This window comes from Camelus bactrianus, chromosome 18, assembly GCF_048773025.1.
Source record: "Camelus bactrianus isolate YW-2024 breed Bactrian camel chromosome 18, ASM4877302v1, whole genome shotgun sequence".
NCBI classification, from domain to species: domain Eukaryota; kingdom Metazoa; phylum Chordata; class Mammalia; order Artiodactyla; family Camelidae; genus Camelus; species Camelus bactrianus.
In genome coordinates, this window is record NC_133556.1 from 15105862 (window position 1) to 15126442 (window position 20581).

Here is a 20581-nt window from a genome sequence, read left to right on the forward strand (position 1 = left end):
GGCTCCCGCCCCCTTCCCTGCTGATGTGGCTCACCACGACAGAGGCCTGAGGCGGCTCCGTGGCAGATGCAGGACACAGCATCTCCTGGTTCATTTGCTCTTTCCGGAGCCCCAGCCTTTCCCACGTGGGCTGCTTGGGGAGCACAACTCATTTGACTCAGTTCTGCAAGGTTTGCTTTCAGGACTCTTGCAGGGGAGCTCTCTTGGTCCTAGGAGAGGAGCTCTTATCACAGTCACGGTTAGAATGGCCTGAGCCCCCAAGTTGGAAATCAAGCTGCCACGATCCTAACAGTTCCATTTATCAAGCTTGTACTAAGTGCCTAGCACCTTCAGGGCTGCTGCAGCACATGGGGGGCTCTGGCAAGTTTGTAAAAGCCTCTTGCTTGGGGCATGGAGGATGGGTTTGACTGCAGCCCCACTCGCAGCCTCAGGGAAATGTCCTTGTTTGTGCACAACCTGAACAACTGTGCTTGGTGGCCCTGGGCCCTGTCTAGTCAATATCTCATTTAATCCACATAATTGCCCTAGGAGCTAGTGTGTGCTGTTTTCATTCCTCTTTTACAGTCAAATAAACTGATTCTTTGAGAGCTTCAGGAACTTGTTGAAGGTCTCCTAATTGGCAAGGGTGGGAGTGGCTTCACACCCAGGCATGTCTGTCTGCAAGTCCTGCCCTTTCTTTGCCAACAGCTCCTGCTGCCAGCCGCTCAGGCCTCCCATCTGATGGGCTCTTAGCTGATTTTCCAATAATTCTCCCCTGCTGTTCTGGGGCCTGTTATCATTCATTATTGCGTTTTGTAGCTTCATAGATTGTTTTATTTTTTACTCCCAGCGGCTTGTTGCTTGGGAGCAGCTAAGAACCTGGCGCTCCCCTCCTCTAAATGCATCGTGTCAGATGCAAGTTTATCTAATTTACTATCAGAGTTGGCGGTGGCACCTTGTCAATTCCATTTCGAGCTTATTTCCTCCCTGATGATTTCCATGCAGGTGGTGGTCTACCTGCCAGCCCCTGGGCCAGGTTTCCATATGCATCTCACCTGGTTGTGACCTTGGGGACATTGGGTTGCCTTTAGCCTCTCGGCAGTGGGTATCTACATATAGCAAGTCTTAGGAGCACCTGTTCTTTAAGGAGCAAAACCCCACGTATTGGCAGGTGCTTGGGTTCGGAGGCAAAAGACCCGAATTCAAGGCCTCTTGCTGCTGCTTTCTTGCTCTGTGGTCCCAGGCAAATCGCTTAAGCTCTGGGAGCCTCTGTTTCTTCATCTGTGAAATGGACAGGAATGAGGCACTATTTTCCTTCCCCCAAGTGGCCCCCAAATGGAACATTTTGATGGTATCACGAGTTGGTAAGGATGTAGGAACGTGAGGATCCTCACATAATGCTGGTGGAAGAGGAAACAGTGCAACCACAATGAACTCCATTTTGGCAAGTGTTTTTTGAAAACTGTCAATGTTCATACCCTTTGCCACAGTCATTCCAACTGCCAGGGTCGTTCCTAAGGAAGCACACAGGTCCACTGCAGTCTTGTTTAAGTTACAAACAAACCAAATGTTCATCAGTAGGGGATGACAAAGTAGATTGTGGAATATTCACTCTGTAGATTACGCTGCAGCTATTAAACTGTTGAAAAAGAATGAAGTGAATCTTCAGGTGACAACTGGGTAGACTTATTGGCGAGTGAACAGAAGCAGTGTTTAGAAAGATAGAATGAGAAATTTGTTATAAAACAGAAATAGAGAACAGATATTTTCTTAAACAAAGTCTTTTAAAATTGTGAATTATACTTACAGAAAGATACACAAAACAGAGACGCCCTGTTTAGTGATTTCTCATAAAGCCAACCTCGCTTATCCATCTCAGAGGTCAAAATAGAACGTTGCCCCCAAAACTCCCCCACCTCTGCAATGACCCCCACCTTCACCCCAAGAAGCACCAACTGTCCTGGAGTTTATGGTGGTCACTGTCTTGATTCACTTGATAATTTTGCCACCTAAGACTACAGTCCTAAACACTGTAGTATAATTTTGCCTGTGTTCTGTATTTACATTAAAGGAGTCACACCGTGTAGTCTGCTGTGACTGGTGTCCTGCTCAACATTATTTTGTGAGACTTAACCCCAGAGTTGTTCTTCTAGGTAATTTTTTTGGGACATGAGCATGAATATAAATGACTAGGAAAAGAGATCTGGAAAGGTACTCCCGAAAGTGATGGCAGTTTGGGAGAGGAACCTGGATGCAGGCATGGGAGTGTTTTAAGGAGATTTAGGGATCTTATCTGTTAATTGAATTTTTCTAAAGGAGGGATGTATTGATGCATCACTTGGCTAATTACATTTTAATAGAAAGAATAAAATGGAGAGAATAATACCTGTTTGCCAGAGTTGATGGGAAAGTGAAATGAGTTAATATAGGTAGCCTTGGGAACCCAGAGTAGGTTGTCAGTGAAAGGGAGATGGATACAGTTAAACACAAGCTGGATCTCTTGGAGACACCCAGAGGGGCAGTATGGTGGAGTGGTTAGATGCATGGGCTCAAGACAGCCTGGGTTCAAATCCTGACTCTGCTATTTTCCAGTTGAACAATTTTTTAACTTCTGTCTCTCTCCCTGACTTTTACTGCCTACATTAATTATCCATTGTTGCCCCAAACTTAGTGGCTTAAAACAACAATTGTGGATTATCTCTCGTGGTTTCTATGGGTCAGGACTCTGGGACTGTAGTAGGTGGGGATTGGGGCTGAAGTCTTCAGAAGGCTTTCCTGGGGCTGGGAGGTGGCCTCCAAGGTGGCTCCCTCACTTGGCTGCCAAGCTGGGAGTGGCCAGGGGGCCCTTCTCCACGTGCACTTTGCCACGGAGCTGCCTGGGGAGTCCTCACAACGTGGCGGCTGGCTTCCCCCAGAGCAGGCAGACCAGACACCAAGTCAGAAGTTGCAGTGCCTTTTGTGACGTGGCCTTGGAATTCACAAACTGTCACTTCCACAGTGTTCTATTAATCACCCGTTTCGTGCACAAGGACATGGGGAGCAGGAGGTGATGCTCCTGGGGAATCACGCAGGGGCTGGTTTTACCACTTCCCACCTGACACAGGGGTAGTAGTATTCACCCTCTAGGGGTTTTATGAGGAATAAGTGAAGGAATCTGTGTAAAAGCGCTTAGAACAATGGCTCACACACACAAGCTTCCTAGGTATCATTATTTCAGAAATGCTGCCAAAGGCATAACCTTCATGAATTCTTCTGGGCTTTATTTTATTTCCTAATTTTGTAATTGTAAGTTGGTGCTCTGGTTTCCTGGAATGACACACCATGTAACAATAGTCACGAATGGCTGTGCTTTGGAGTCCCCGCCAGGGCAGCGTTTGAGCCACTGCACAAAGACGGCGCCCCACGTAGCCATTTTGCATGTCAGCTTCACTGCGCGGACTGGTGCCCAGCAAGACGGTAGGGCTGATTTTCATCTCTTTGGGAACAAGCATTGAGTCTTTGACATCAATCACTTACCACATCAAAGCCCCAGAGCATTGATGTGAGAGTAGACTTATTACTTTTGCCGCAGAACAGGAAACTAGACCGTCTTCAGTGCTTTAGTTCAAGGAGCCAAAACTCAAGTGCCTATGAGGCCAGATAGGGAGCCCACATTTGGGAAGTGGCCGAGGGTGAGAAGAACCATGTAAGCATGATGATAAATAGCAGTCGACCCTTGGTCTCAGTGTTGGAGAAACGAGAGGGAGTGGTGGGGACTCTGGCAAACAGGACCACAGATGCCCTGTCTCCAGGGCCATTGTCTTTCAGGTGCCAGGAAGTCATTGTCTGCAAGACTGTGGGCCAGCACTGCCTGCATTTCTGCTCCCTCCTCTCAGCGCTTTGCTACCATGGCTCCCCACCATAGTGAACTGTTGGCCCTCGAAGCTCAAGTTTTCAGTTGATTTGCAACCAGTGGGTAAAGTGGCTGGTGGCCTGATTAGCTTCTCCCTCTTCTGTAGCATTGGGGATCATCATCACCATCATACACCAGGGTTCCGACTGACCAGATCGTGACAGCAGGGGGACTTGCTGACTTCCTTCATCTGTGACAGCATCCACTGATTGACAAGGTGAGGTTTGTCACTCTGTGTCAGGCCATGAGCTGGGGACTGGAGATCAAAGCCATTTCAGAGTACCCCTTCCCAAGTGTCTCACAGAGGAAACAGACATATCTGAACAGTTCATTTGGGGGCTGTGTGGTATCCACTCCAGTGTCCACATGATGTGAGACCTGGGATATTTGACAGATCCGAGGGCATCAATAGTGGGCCAGGTGTACTTCATTCGCCTATAGGTGGGGTGAGTTGGGATAGGCATTATGGTTTCCTGCCCAATGTGCATTCCCTCTCCTTCCTTTTCTATCTGTCAAGGAGGCTGAAAAGGGTAGATACTTTCCCTGCCTCCCTTGTGGGTGGCAGTGGTTAAATGACCCAATTCTGGCCAGTGAGATGTTAGTGGGATTTTTCTGAGACTTTTTGGGGAATAGTTTCCCCTTGACAAAGGGAGGTGAGCATGTGAGGAAATTCTTTCTCACTATCCTGTTTGCTTCCCTACTTCCTACTTTTGGAAGTGGTTGGGTGAAGATGTGATGTCTGGAGCTGCAGCAGCCATCTTGTGCCTCTAGGAGAATTTTGGAGAATTGCATCACTGAGCCACTAGATCAACCCTCAACCATCTACACTCGGACTTCTTGTTAGAGATAATTGAATGCCTTTGTTATTTAAGCCACTGCTAGTGGGATTTTTACTTTCAACCAAAAGCTGCATTCCTAACGTTATAGGGAGTGTTTGAGCATGTTATCTGAAGGTATGGAGATTGGGTGCCCCTTAAACTTCCACAGAAGCTCGAATTTGCTCTGTTCTACCCCTAGGCCATTTTCTTTTCTTTCTTCTCTTTTCTTTTTACTTCTGAACCTAAAAAATTTAATTGTGAAACATATCACTTACACAAAAGAGTGTTTGACATAAGTGTATAGTGTAATGAATAATAATAAAAATACCAATACCCTTGCCACCCGAATTAAGGATTAGAACATTACCAAACCTTAGACACTCCCTGGGTGTGCTTCTCCATTGCACTCCACTTCTCCCTCAAGCTCACCACTCTCCTTAACTTTATGCTAATCATGTTCTGCTGTTCTTTATAGCTTTACCACCCATGTATCCCCAAAGCATGATGTTTAACTATGCCTGTTTTTGAATTGTATATAAACGGGAGCATCTGGGATGCTGGCTGTTTTGTAGCCATTGCCAATGAGGCTGCTCTGGCACCCTTGTCCGTGTCTCAGGTGCACACGGGCAAGAGTTGCTCTGGGGCACATACTTTTGAGGGGAGTTGCTGGGTCATAGGAATGCACGCTCTACCTTGGTTAGGTAATGCTAAATCCTTTTCTAAAGTGGTGGCACCAATTTCTATTCCTCCAGCAGCGGCTGAATGCTTGTGTTGCTTACATGCTCACCAAAATTGGGCACGTTCTGTTCTGAATGGCCCGGAGGCCAAGCAGAGTTGACCTCTGCTCTTTAAAGGTGCTCTGTCCCATTTACCATTAAAAATCAGCAGTCATACTTCTTTAAATGATCTCCTCAATGTTATTTGGTGGGGGGAAGTCTTAAAATAAGGCCATTGCCTCACTCATGGCTTTATCTCTGGGTTCTACTGATTTTTGAGTTCCTAATAAGGGGAAAAACTGATTTGATATTCTCAGTCATCAAATATGCCCCTGATTTGATTTGCTCCCATGTCAGCAGGAACTTCTCTTAAAGGTCAGCATCCAATTTCTCTCCTTCGATTCTTTCTGTATTTTGAGTAATCAACTCTGCAGATGGAGGTAAATTCTCGGATTCTTAGGTGTGTATACTGCAGGGAGGTGAGGACGTTGGGGACGACATGGGGCAGCCAAGAAGATTTGGAAGGATGTGAGAGGCCCTCCCTGGCTCTCATTACTGACTTGGGCAGGTCCCCTACCTTCTCTGAGCCTCAGTATTCTCTTCTAAAACAGGGATGATAACATAGGGTTACTGTGGGGAGTTGGGGTATATAAGTCCTTTAGCCCAATGCCAGCATGCAGTAAGTGCTCAATAAATGTTAGCAGCCACTCTCGGTTAGTAGTTCTCATCCAAGAGTGGTGCAGTGGGGTTGAGAAAAATTTCAGGCGTCACTGCTCTCATGCCAGAAATGTGCTCCTATACAACCTCAAGATTTGTAAAATTGTGCACTAACAAGAAAAGGGACAATGAGAAGAAAAAAGAGTTGGGGGTAAATGGCTCAAAATCTACCAGAGCATCACAAAATCAGTAACGATTCTTATAAACAGTTGAGCACATGCAGACTGCCAGGGACATTCACACCCAGGCACAGAGTCATTGCAAGATTCAGCCTTAAACCCTGAGGCTCCAGCTGCCTCCTGAGATGGAGGTCCTGGCGGGCAGTGGCTTCTCATCAGGACCATTTTCATCAACACTGAAAATGTGATTGAAAGTGTAGACTTGGCCATTAATCCATTGTTTCAGGAGAGGAAGGGAGGACTTCATAGCTTCTTCATCTCAACTTGGCATGTCCCCAGATTGCTTCACCCTGTGACAGCACAGAGGTTCTTGAAGCCACTGATCCAACGACTGTTTGTATCAAGGGAAGGCAGGCATTTCTGCAGAATTCCAGACTTTTTCTTGAGTTCTTCAAATCCTGCTAAGGATATTTTTAAAACTGTACTTGTTCCTGACTATTTAAAAATATTAGCGTGCTGGGGAAAATCATGTATGGGCACAATTTCCCTGTTATTTCATCATCCTTTCCCTATTTACCAATCATGGAGGAGGGAACTTTGCTAAAGGAACCTGCCTTATAGCAGAAGGAACTGTGTCCCCTGAGGGTCTTTCCAGCTCCAGTGTTCTAGAACAGGGTGTGGGCAAAGTACAGCTGAGGGATCAAATCCCACCCACTGCCCATTTAAATTTTTTGTTTCTTAATTTAAATTAAAATTTTAATGTATTTTGGAGGGGGGAGGTAATTAGGTTTGTTTGTTGGTTGGTTGGTTTGTTTGTTTATGGAGGTACTGGGGATTTGAACCCAGGACCTTGTGCATGCTAGGCAGGCACTGTACCACTGAGCTATACCCTCCCTGCCAAATTTTAATTTTTAATTGTAAAAAACCACATAACAAAATTGATTGCATCACCCATTTTTAGTGTCCAGTTTGGTAGTGTTAAGTACATCCACATTGTTGTGCCACCACCTGTTTTGTAAATAAAGTTTTATTGGGACACAGCCACGCCCATTTGTTTATGTATCATGTGTGGCTGCCTTTTTGCCACAGTGTGAGGGCTGGGTAATTGTGACAGACACCGCATGGCCCACAAAGCCAGAAATGTTTACTCTCTGGCTCTTTACAGGAAAAGTTTTCTGACTCCTGTTCTAGGATTAGGAAATTCTATGTCCATGGCCTCTTCCTGTTCTGAGTTCCCAGGGCTCCATCTCTTTCCCAGAGGCCAGGGCCAGTCGTGATAAAGGTCTGCTGCTGTAACAAAGAGGCTCGAGCACACAGTGGGGACAAGTTCGCCACTGCCAGCGGGGCTGCCGCAGTTTCTCCTTTGTGACAGAGGACAGCTCAGATGTGAGGGGTCACTAGTCAAAGCATCTGGGAGTCATCCGGCCACCTTTTATGGGGCTGGGCTTCCATCCCTGAGTCACCGTCCACCCTGTACCCAGGAGACAGGGGACCTCCCCTGCGTCTGACAGGGTGTTGCTCAGGCTGCGCTGGTTAGCTGTGGCCCGGCCCTGTGAGGTCACGTCTCCCTGCTCCTGGCCCAGGCAGAGAGGGCGAACTCCCTGCCCCTGATGCTTTTGTCTCTGCGACACCACTAAGCTCAGACTTAACTAATTAGAAATGGATTCCTAACCTCCGTAGGTGGGGGGACTAGAGCCCCCGAGCCCCACACTTTGAGGACTGGTGCTTCCACGGAGGCCTTTTCCCAAAGCTCACATCCTGGCCAGACTTTAGAAATACAGGGAAGTTTTATTATAGCGTAATACCTACTCGTTGTAGTAATAGATGCAAATGTAGATGTAGTAATAGCCCTGTAGGACAAAAAAGTGAAGATTAAGAGAAGTGCTCTTTTTCCCTTGTGCTGTGGCCTGGCTCCTCAGTTTAGCCTGTATTTTCCCCATTGTTTTCTCTCCATGTACACGCACATTCTCATGTACAGCAATGGAAGCAGGGACATTTGATTCTGCATTTTGCTTTCTTCTTGTGACAGTGGAACTCAGGCATTTCCCCACGTCTGTACCTGTGGGTCTGCTTCATTGTCTTTAATAGCTGTTTAGTAATCCCCCAATGGACATACACTTATTTATTCAGAATATAGACTTCCTTAAACTCTAGTACAGATGCCGTCTTCCTCCAGGAAGTCTTCCTTGATTCCTGTAGCACAAAGTAGCTCTTCCTGCTCCAAACTCCTAGAACCCTGTCCCCTATTCTGGTGCTGCATTACTCAGGATAAGGCTATGCTGCTGTAACAGAGACCCCCAGAGACTTATGGAACAGAGAAGATGTTTTTCTCTTAGGTCATAGTCCTGGTTGATGGGGCAGCTTTGCCCCTGCCAGTCATCTCAGGACCTCGGTTCCTTCTAGGTCATTGCTCTGCCATCCCTTAGGTCAGCCTGTTGTCAGCATGGATAAAACTGGGCCACTCAGGAAGCTGGGAAAGAGTGTGGAGGAGGCCAGCCTGGTGTCTTCATCCCTGACCTGCAGTGTCCACTCGTAAGCCATTGGTGAGAGCTCTGCAGGACCATGCCTGCTGCCCAGGAGCCTGGGTGGCGTCAGTACCATGGAAGAAAGGAAACAGGCTTTGGTGGGCGACAGCTAGTCTTTACCACAAGCCTTGATGCCTTAACCTCGTGTTTGGGGTCCCTACATTCTCACTTCCCGGCTCTGGGAGCAGGATCCATCCCTGCATCTTCCTTCAGACCCACGCAGCACCTGGCATATGGTCGGTGCTTGGCAAACGCCCAGCCAGTGCGTGGTAACGTAGTTAGTCATTGAATCAGAGGGTGCTGGACTCTGAACAGAATCTTGCACTCATTTGGCAGATATCTATCAATGTTTACTAAGTGCCAAGCACTCATCTAGGCCCTGAAGACCCAAAGAAACAGCTGCTCTGCTCTCAAACATCACCATCATTATCCTTTTGGGTTCCTGGAAAAGGAAATTCTCCTCCTGGCCCAGGGCCTTTGTATATGCTGGTCCTTCTTCCTGCTGCCAGCCCCTACTTCATGTCTCTTCGTAAGTGTTACCTCCTCAAGGAAGCTTTCTTTGACCCCCTCTGCCAGACTAGGTTGGATCCCCCACACCCATTATCCACACATTGTACTTTTCCTCTGTAAATTTTATCACAACTGCGTTGAAGTCACTTTTTTTGTATAAAATTTTCTCTCCAGCCCATCCTTACCTGGAGTTGGTAAGCTTCATGGTGACAGGTGCATTTTTGTACATTTGGTCCTTAGTGGAACACCTGGCACACAGGTATTCTGTCTTTACTTGTTACATGTTTCTTCAATGTTATTACCAGTTCACAGATGAGGAAATTGAGGCTCAGAGAGGTTGAGTAACTAACCAGCCTAAGATCACACAGCTTGTGAATTTAGGTTCTGAGATTTCAGTCTGTCTGCCTCCAGAGCCCTGGCTTTCACAGCTTGATGCAATTAGAATACCACATGATGTGTGCTATAATAGGGTATTAATAGGGTATGTTTAAGGGGTGGTGGGAGGGCAGAGGAGGGCGGGACTGACTCAGCCTGGGGGAGCGGATGGCTGCCTGGAGGAGGCGGTGACCTTGAAAACTTAGAAACTGTGGGTAGTTTGGAGTAGCTATAGCGACCGTGTGGGAGTGTAGAAGATGGCACCAAATGTGGGGTTGGTTGTGGAAGCCCTGCTTTGGGGTGTCAGGGAGTTGGGACTTCGTTGAGCTGACAGGAACTCTCAGAGGCTCACAAACAGGGGAGTCACACGATCCAGGTTCCATTTAGAACATCACCTCGGGACAGGGCTGCAAACTGGCCCTCGCTGGCTGACAGAGTGGCTGGGCTCACTTAGTATCCTGCAGTGGCATTTGTGGCCAAGTGTATTAGTCAGGATTTTAAATCTGACCGCTGAGCCAAACACTCCCAAATAACAGTGGCTTAAATGTGACAGCTTTTTTTCCCTCTCTCACGTAGAAGTCTGAACGTGTAAGGCATCTCGCCTCCACACTGGGGACCGAGGATTTTTCTAGATACTTGCTCTGCCATCTCCAACATACTGCCCTTGTCCGCATGGTCCAGGATGGACCACAGCCGTGGCCAGATTCCAGCAGTCAGAGGAGGAGGGCGTGGATACTGGGGCCAAAGAGGAGTCTCACTTCAAACTGGAAGGATCAGGAGATTTCACTTAAGTGTCAGGGTTCAGGTTCTTGGATAACAGGAAGAATCTGACAGTGCTGGGTCCCACACAGCCACACAGACTTGAGTTGAGAAGCATCTGCCCTTTTGGATGGGGCCTGTGCTCTCCAGTTCTCCATAGTCCCCACCACTCCCTTTTGTGTCACTAACTCCCTTGGTGTCAGTCATCTTATACCTGTCCCTTCACTCACCTGCATCATCACCTTGTCCCTGAGGCATGTGAGTTCCTCGACCTGGAAGCCAGCTCTCACCGGGGACCCCCACGCAGGGGTGAGCGTGGCTACCCCAGCAGAGCCCCCTCCTCAGCCCTGCCCTCAGAGATTCCGGGACCCACTTTTCCATCCCAGAGAGGGCTGGGGCTGGCATGGCGGACGCCATTTGGACTGGATGCTGTTCAGACTTCCCGTTAGAGGCAATCATGGGCCGTTAGGCTGCATATGGATTTTGCAGTCAAGGCCCCTTGGAAGCTTCAGATTACATTCTCCTCACTCCTGCTGGAGGCCAGTTGCCAAGGAATGATTTCCTGTGTCGGGATATTTGCCGCCATCCGTATCCACTGTTCTTGACTCCAGTGCCTCTGTAGCTGTGACTCTGTCAGGCAGGAGGGGGATGAGCGGGTCTCCTTTCAGGGGCGAATGTTGATCGATACACTGAGCTGGATCAGGAGAGCAGAGAAGCTTGCTTCCTGCGGGATGCAGAACTCCTGGGGATGGAAGGCCCCTGGGGCCAGGGAATGATATTGCCACAGGCGGCACTCCAAGGTCAACTAGCCATTCAGCGTGGGAAAGGCTGTCCCATACCAGTGCGAGCCTGGTCTAATTTGTTCCTCCTGAGCACCAGCTCTCCACTGGGACCTCTGTGCCCCTTGAGAACCACGTACATCTGGCACAGTTCCCCACAGAGCATATGTTCTCTGGGGCCTATCCCCCTACTATTTCCAAGTTCCCAGAGGCCCCCTGTGCCCTCGGGGGCTGGGTTCTCACAGCTGACTCCCCTAATGAAGGGGGTTAGCTCCAAGACGAGATGCTGTCCTTTCTTTGGTTTCCATGGTGACAAACCCCTCTTCCAGGAGCGTTGGGGGATTTAGCCGACTTTACTGAAGATCCGGGGGAGGTGACATCGCACAGTGGGGAGCTTCTGGCATCTGACTGGCCCCTCCTCCTTCCAGTTGGGTTTCCTAAGATGAGCCTGATGCCTCTTCCCTGAAGCCTTCCCCGTTGGAGCCAATGTACAACCTTGTGTGTGCGCATGTGATGGGACGCTCACCTTCTATTTGAGCCCTTGTCCAAACATTTTGCTCAACAGTCATTTCTGCCCCCCAGAGCAGCTCTGGTGCTGGCAGCCAGGATAGGACAGTTTTTCCACTGTCACGGATATCTGGGGAAGAGGACAAGCAGGTGCAACTGTTCTCAGCTTCTATAGATCACCATGTTCTGGGTTTGTGACCTCTTCTTCCATCTTCAAAGCCAGCAATGGTGATTGAGTGCTTTCACAGCTGGGAAAGTTTCTGTTCTTTTAAAGACTTATGCGATTACATTGGGTCCACTTGGATAATCCCAGATAATCTCCCCATCTCAAGAAAGGCAACTTTAATTACATTTACAAAGTCCCTTTTGTTATGGAAAGTAGCATCCTTACAGGTTCTGAGGACTAGGGGTTAGGGCGTGGATGTCTTTGGGAGCCTTATCCTGCCTACCATGCCAAATAATGATAATAAAGATTATAATGTGACTCACACTTATTAAGCATTTACTACTTGCCAGGCTTTGTGTCTAGAAATTTGAGAATCCTCAGAAGAAGGTACTATTATTATGCCCATTTTACAGATGAGAAAACAGAGGCACAGAGAGATTAAGTAATATTATGGGTTGAATTGTGTCCTCCCTGAATTCATATGTTAAAGTACTACCCACTCCCCACCCCCTGGTACCTCAGAATGTGAGCTTAATTGGAGATTGGATCTTACAGAGGTAATCAAGTTAAAATGAGACTGTTAGAGTGGGCCCTAATCCAACATGACCAGTGTCCACATAAAAATGGGGACATTTGGAGATGCACATGCATGCATGGAGAACACCATGTGAACATGAAGACGGCCATCTCATGAGGAGAGGTCTGGAACAGATCTTCCCTGACATCCTCACAGCCTCAGAAGGAACCATCCTGCCAGCACCTTGATCTTGGACTTGTAGCTCCCAGAACTGTGAGGAGTAGATTTCTGTTATTTAAGTCACCCAGTTATTGGCACCAACAAACTGATACAAGTGACTTGTCATTCATTGTGGTGCCTGGATCTGAACCCAGGCAGCTCTCCCTCTTTGACTCTCCAGTGATTTTTCTCCTTGCTTCTGTCTCCATCTCTCTGTCTCTTTTGGTTTCTTTGGTTCTGCCTTTCTCTGTTCTTATCTTTCTCTCTTCTTTTTCTCACTGTCTCTCTGTCTCCTCACTGCCAACCCCCCTTAATCCATCTCTCTGACTCCCTCTTTCTCTCCCTGCCTCCTTCTGGCCCTGCAGATGGAGAGAGCCCCCCTCCCAGTACCCCCACCACCTCTAGCTACCCTTCCTCCCAGAGCACCCCTCTGTAATTGCCCTGCTGACGACTGAGGCCCAGACATGCCCAAATCTTAGGGCGCCCTCGCTGTCTCCACTTGGGGCCTGGCAGCAGCAGCAGCACTGAGGTGACAGTTGGGAGGCTTCCCTCCCTTGGAGAAGAGGCACGGGAGCCACAGAGAAGCCAAGCTGAGTCCCCATCCCGCTTCCCCTGTGCTCCCGTGGGCTCTGTCCATCCTTCTTGACCCTGCCGTGCACGCAGGGACCTCTGGCAGAGTGGCTGTCAGCCCCACCAGGCCTGGCTGGCGCATGACATCGGCCACAGGCACCAGCAGCTGTTCCATCAGTCATCCTGACCCTGCCGCACTGACCCTTGTTTGCTCCTGATTTCTGGTTTCAGGGTCTGCAGAGTAACCTTTCTGCTGCCAGGTCCCAGCCTCAATCTTTAGGATTTGGCCTGTCCCCTCTGTTGCCCTTGCTTCTGGGGTCCCGTGCTGCTCTGAGTGGGAAGCTCCCCACTTTCTAAGCCCCAGGGAATTCTGGTGGCCTGGCCAGCCCTTGGTCTCCTGGAGAGTTGGGGTTGGGGACTGAGATGGAGACAGGAATGCAGAAAGTCTATGAAGGCTGCCAAGACGGAGTTCTGGGGAACAGCCAAGCAAAGCGCACTTGGAGGTGTCTGCCCTGCCCAGCCCTCCTTCCCCACCTACTGTCGTGGCCACTGCCGGCAGCCATGTTTTCCTGGGCGGCCTTGCCCTTCCCTGGCTGTGCTATTGGCCACTAGGCTGGGACTCGTGGTCTGATCTGGGCCAATCGGCTTCTCTCTTGTGGGAATTTGGAGGACCCTGAAAGACTGGTCAGGCTCTGTAGGACTGGGTACAGGGCAGGGGCTGGAGTCTGTGAATTGGGGCGGTGGAGCAGAGGGGTGGAGACCAGGCTGCCAGGCTGCATGGAGACAGTGAGTGTAGTGAAGGTGGCTCAGTTGTACCTGGACCGACCTTGGGTCCCCTTCTGGGCTGATGTATACTCTGTCCACTGGGCCAGTGTCTGTTCTTTCTCTTGTGGGCCCTGGAGATGATCTCCAGGTGGGTCCCTTTGTTTCCTAGAGTCTTTCAGTAGGGAACCAAGGTTCAGATTCCCCAAGACTGGGGGCTTTGGCCTGGGGAGGGGGCCTGCTCCTGGAAACAAGCCCCTTCTTGGGTCAGCTGGCAAAGGAGATGATTTCACGTACGGGTGAGTTGCCTTCCATCTGTGTCTCTCTGCTTTGTTTTTTAAAAATTCATTCCATTTATTAGATATGCCATTACACAATGATCCCTTGGACATATTTCATGCTGTAAAGAGACAGCCCCTGCTATCAAGCTGCGTGCTGTAGCGGACAACCTGGGGTGCCTGGCACGCGCACACTCACAGCTCACACAAGTGCTCAGGCTGCTGTCAAGTGTGCAGACATCACAGGCCGGTGGGAGCAGCCCTGAGGATGGGAGATCCAGTCTGGTACTGGCCATAGCTCCCTTCTCCTTTCTGGAAAAATAATTTTAAACATCAAATTATCTGTGCCACTGGGGAAGAGGCAGCATGAGCCCATGAGTCCAGTGTCCGAGTTGCCTCCCCGCCAAACAGAAGTGGCTGACCGGGAGCTGGTCTTGATGAATGGGACTTTGGCAAACTTTCTTTTCCTTTCTTCCCTGCTGGTGGAGATGCTAATGAGTGGAGCCACGCCCACAGAGAAGGGGGAAGCAAGAAGCCTGAGGAACCTACCTGCTGAATAATCAGCCCTGAATAATTGCAAATTGACTTGTAATTACAGTTGTGTCAGCCTAGAGATGCTGATGCTGGAAGATAAGGAACAGGCAGAAAAGAATGATAGGGTCTGGAGAGAGGATGCAGGGTCCGGGATTGATGTCGGGCAAAGCAACCCAGGGGGTTAGGGGAAATCTTTCTGTTACAATTTTAAACTGCAAGGGCAGAGGGCAGACACCGTGGGGGAAGGTTACAGGGAGGAGGAGAGGAGAAACATATACAAGGAAGAGCAATATTTCTTGGCAGACAGTACACAACTGCCGAGCAAACCCCAGAAATGACACTCCGAGAACGTCTGTGGGAAGCTTAGAGAGCTGCTCATCCTGAAAGAGTGATTGGTTTTGTTCAAGCGTCATCTAATGCTCGCTTTAAAAAAATAGATTTTGTTTCCCCTCTTGCAAGAGTCTGGAGGGGAAAATCAAGCACATAACATCTGCCTCATGTCATCATTCAGACGCTTATGAATAAACTGACACTGGAGGGTGAGGAAGTAGATGGTGGGTACAAGCCAGCCAACTCCTGATTCTCTCTGTGTGGATTATCCGCTGTGGGGATTGACCAGGGGAAATGTCCCATCCCACGGTGGGGACCTTCCTGCCACTCAGCAAGGTCCCAGGCCTTCACCCTTGTGGTAGCCTAACTTTTGAGCACATGGGATATATGAGTGTGAGCAGGCAATGGTTAAGAGCGTGGTCTGTGCAGGCAGACATGCCTGGGGTTGAATTGGTCTCCTAGACACCCTCTCCATTCCTCTGAACCTCTGTGTCTTCAGCTGGAAAGTGAGGAAGATAATAATTGTGGCAGAGACTGCTACACTTGTCAGCATCCGTGAGTATCTCTGCATTTCCCAGCTTCCTCTGCAGTTGGACTGGCGTGTGACTGGTGTGGCCAGTGTGGTGTGAGTGGAAGTGATGTATGTCCCTTCTGGGCAGAGGTGGGTAAGTGTACAGCCTGCCTTCCCTATGCTTTCTCTCCTTCCTCGATGGTACCTGCACCATGGAAGGAGCCTGGGTCCCTGAGTCACCTTGTGGATGGCAGTCATGTGGGAGAGGCAGCTGAGAAATAAGCCTTTAAGATTTTGAGGTGTTTGTAACAGCAGCTACTATTCACTACCCAAACGGATACAGTGGCACTCCATTGAGAGTTACTGTGGAGAAATTAATGAGGGAGGCTGAGCTTGTAAGGTGCTTAGCTAGATGCCTGGATTATAGAAAAAGTTCAACCAATATTGTGTATGTGTATTAATTTATTTACTCAGCAAATATTTATTGAGCTCCTATCATATGCCAGGCGTGTGGATTAACAACAACGACATGGACATAACAATGAGCGCACAAAATCATATTTTGGATTATAAATTATGTAAATATAAATAAGTAAATGTATATGTATATATGTATATACACATAGGTACACACGTGTATATATAACATACATATATACACATAATATATATGTTTTATATATTGCACACCATAGTGAAGTAGAAAGGATTAAGTCATTCATTCCTTCAGTGTTTGCTAACCCTCCTGTGTGCCGGGCATCGTGCTGAAATGGTGGGGATGTGTGGTTGAATAAGCTTTCACTCTGACGTTGCGTGCTGGCCACTGAGAGATGCACACATAGGCAAATGATTCACATGCCCAGGGACGAGTGTCCTACAGAGAGGTCTTTACAAGATGCGAGCAGTGTCACTGATTCTGCTTGGGGGAATCCGGGAGGATTTCGCAGAGGAGGGGGCCATGGAGTACAGCCTTGAAAGTTCGAGAAGGAATCCGGCATGTTAGAAAGAACCTTTCAGGCAGAGGAACGGGTGCGTCATCATGAGGTCTTGGGTTTGATGAGATGTGATGAGTGCTTGGATGGCTGGAGCCCAGGGTATCCATGGTAGGCAGAGCAATGCCCCCTCCAAGATGTCCATGTGTCAGAATCTCTGTGACCTGTGAATATGCCACCTGCAATGGGGAACAGAGACTTTTTCAGCTGCGATTAAATTAAGGATTTTGAGTTGGGGAGATCCTGAATTTTCCAGATAGCCCCAACCTAATCCCCTGAGTCCTTAAAAGAGGAGAACCTTTCCCAGTTGTAGTCAGAGAGGGAGTTGTGCCTAAGGAAGAAGAGAGACGCACCATGGCGGAATTTGCAGATGGAGGGAGGGATGGGCAGTCAAGGAATGAGGGCGACTGTGAGAAGCTGGAAGAGGCCAGAGACTCGTCCTGAGAGCCTCTGCAGAGGAGCATAGCCCCGCCACCGTGATTTTAACCCAGTGGGACCCATGTTGGAATTCTGCCTTGTGGAATTAGAAGATAAAAATTTTGTATTGCTTAAGCCTTTAAGCTTGTGGTAACTTGTTATAGGAACCAGAGAAAACTCATACAGTGTCTGAGGGAGAAGGCTGAGACCACGGTGGAGAAAAGAAGGAGCAGATGGGATTTTTAGATTTATTCCGTAAGAGCAGTGGGTCTCAGACGTTAGCAGGGTACCCACTTTTTCATGGAATATTGACATTCTGTATTCATACTAATTAATATTAATAGTCTGTGTTAATATTCTGAGGGGGAGAGAGAAAGAGCTACCTTGTTTGTTTTAACGGGTGTGAGTTTTCCATAAATTGAAAGTGTATTTCTTATTTAATTACTGGGAATTTAGGTTATTTCCAGTCCTTTGTTATTAAAATAATGGTGCAATGAATGATCTTGACCTGGTGGTGTTTTGCACCCGTATGAGTATGTCTGTAAGATGAATTCCAGGAAATGAAATTGTTGGGTCACAGAGAATGTGCATTTTTGGGAGTCTCCATTTTTAATAAATGTCTGAGGGTACGATGGTTCTGGTGAGGACTGGAGTTAAGTGGCGGTATTCAGATCTGGGCTCCATAAACATCCTTGTGGGTGACAGTGTGGAGGCAGGGAGGCCAGGGGAGAGGCTGAGGCAATGGACCTCGAGAGAGATGAGTGTGTGTGTGAGAGAAAGAGACGGAGGGAGAGGGGGAGATGTTTAGGACTGACTTGGCATGGGTGAGTGTAAGTTGATTTTCTTTCTTTCTTTTTTAATCAGCTTGGGAAATTCCCAGGACATGAGAGGCTCTTTCTCAGTGACCCTGGGTCAGAGAGCCATGTTGGGGTCCCTGTGGACAAGTGAGGTCCATGTGTTCATGTCAGGTGTGAATTCTAATCTCCCGTCTCTTCTGCCCTGTCATTTGACCCTGGCTGGGCAGTTACCTTTGTGACTTGGGCAGGAGGGGAGGATTGTGATTGCAGTCTTTAAACAAAGGTGTTTCCAGTGTCCACCCCTCCTGAGACACATAAGAGTACCAGCGTTCCTACCGCTCTGACCTCCTGATTTTTGATGTTTATATGAGCTTTACCATGTCAAGTGTGCATTACAACCTCTGGGTTGTAACCCCCTAATAGCTCCCATAGTTTCATTTTGTTTGTGTGTTTACATAGATTCCTTACTCACTGTGGTGTTTTCTTTTTTACTATGAATTCTCCATTCTTGAGTTTATTTTGGTTCATCTCTGGGTGAGCTGGATTTCAGTGTCAACTAGCTTTTCCAAGAACGGTTCATGGATACTGTATTCTCCGAGTGCCTTCACGTCGGAGGACGTCTGCCCGCCGCCTTTGTAGTTGAACGTGTAGCTCACTTGCCATTTACCCTTCTGCAGCCTCCCCCAAGGGGAACTCTGTGCCCAGCCTTCTTCCGTTCATCGCTCAGGATGGGTTGGGTACCAGCGTTAGCTTGGGCAGCCTGGTGGCCCTCTTAACAAGGGGACACTGTAGGAGGATTAGAGAGTGTTATAATTTGGAGTGAGGAGCTTTGGCTGCCAATTTCAGGGAAGCTGAACAGAAGATTATTTCTCTTTCATCCTATGTTTGGGATATTTGTTACTCTAAAAATACCCGTGGCTGCCGTGTACAGCCATGCAGACTGTGCACTGCACGACTCCAGGGAATCCCATTTGTGAAGATCACCATGTGAATGGTGCTCCCAGTATTGTGCAGGGTGGTGACCCTGGAAGCTCTCGGCCTGGAGTGGGCCGCAGCGCACAGAATTCTTTTAGCCCAGTGTTGACCAGACTTGAGTTATTCCTGTATATAACACCTTCATGAATTTGTCCTTAGTCACATACTCCTGTTCTACTACGGATTTTTTTTTTTTGCTCTATATTGTCTCACATTTTCCTTACATAAATGAATTTAGAAGGGAAGCTTTAAATTACAATTGGAAATAGAAAATCAGCTCCGCTTGCCCAAAATAGGAGAAATATATATACATGTACGTGTGCGTATGAGTACGTGTGAAACAAAACAGTGCAATCAAATTCTAACTGGATGTTTTTGCCTTTCCTCCTTTTTTAAAACAGAAGATTAGCAGGGGTGAGGGCCATGTTAAGGATAGGCTAGCACAAAACTGAAATTTTTTTTCCCTAAAAGTAATCTTGACAGGTTGGCAGGGCATTGGGAAGGGAGAATCACTCCCCATGATGAGATTTAGGTTAATTTAGCACCACATCCCCTGTCATGGACCACCTGTGCGACATGTGAGGAAACACTGGCCTAGTCAGATACCCTGCCGGCTACTTGAATCTCTTGGTGACATCTCCATGTGGTAACCAGTCCTTTCTTACATCCTCTCACCACTGGGAAGTTGAATGCCACCTCGGAGGGGCCCTTCTTTGGCCGGACTCTTCTTTGGTTGTGTCAGGTAGAGAGCTGCTCTGTGGGCCCACAGGGTTTCAGTTCTGTTCCCTGGAGTCAAGTAGAGAAAAATCAAATGCTTCCTACAAGTTCCATCCCTCCAAACATGATTGAAAGTGAGGCCTCTGGAATTAAGGGTGCCCTGGATGGAATCCTGGATCCACCACTTCACTTACTATCTCTGTGCCTTTGGGGAAGATGCTTAACCTCACTGGGCCTCAGTGTCTCCATCTGACAAATGGGAACAGTAATAGTACCTCCTTCATATGGTTGTTATGAGAATTAGACAAGCTGGTGCATATGGAGATTTAGAACAGTGTCTGGCACCTAGTAAGTGCTCGGTAAGTGTTGGCTGTTGTTCTTTTTTGTAGCCGGGGCCCTTGTCTTCCTATATCTTTCCCTGAGTTTGCTTTTTTTTTTTTTTTTAATTGAAGTATAGTTGATTTACAATGTTGTGTTAGTTTCTGGTGTACAGCATAGTGATTCAGTTTTACATATAAATTCTTTTTCATTATAGGTTATTACAAGATATTGAATGTAGTTCCCTGTGCTATGCAGTAGGACCTTGTTTACCTATTTTATATATAGTAGTTTGTATCTGCTAATCCCAAACTCCTAACTTATCCCTTTCTCCCTCCCCTTTCCCCTTTGGTAACCATAAGTTTGTCTTCTATGTCTGTGAGTCTGTTTCTGTTTTGTAAATAAGCTCACTTGTATCATTTTCTTTAGATTCACATATAAGTGATATCATATGGTATTTTTCTTTCTCTGACTTACTTTACTTAGCATAATCATCTCTAGGTCCATCCATGTTGCTGCAAATGGCATTATTTCATTCTTTTTTATTGCTGAGGAGTATTCCATTATGTATGTAAACCACATCTTTATCCAATCATCTGTCGATGGACCTTTTACTGGAGTAGGAGGCAGAGGACTTGGGTTCCAGCTTCAGCTCAGTGTTTGACTGATGACGAGATCTTAAGTAACTCATGAGCTCTCCCTTGCCCTTGGTTTCCACATCTGGAAACTGAGGGTGGTGGGCTTCATGTTCCCTAAGTCCCTCCTCCCATCTTGAACTGAGG

The 20581-nt window shown here is 47.8% G+C and overlaps 1 protein-coding gene across 4 annotated transcripts in view; it reads left to right on the plus strand.

Annotated features, from left to right (window-relative positions):
* Window positions 1-20581, plus strand: part of GSG1L (GSG1 like) — a 185918-nt gene that overhangs the window by 32634 nt on the left and 132703 nt on the right. Inside the window, exon 2 of one of the 4 annotated variants that reach the window (XM_074346157.1) lies at window positions 3978-4088. The exons of the other annotated variants lie outside the window; for them this stretch is intronic. The gene's annotated coding sequence lies outside the window, so the exon portion shown is untranslated. The remainder of the gene's footprint in view (window positions 1-3977; window positions 4089-20581) is intronic. 4 annotated transcript variants of the gene reach the window in all.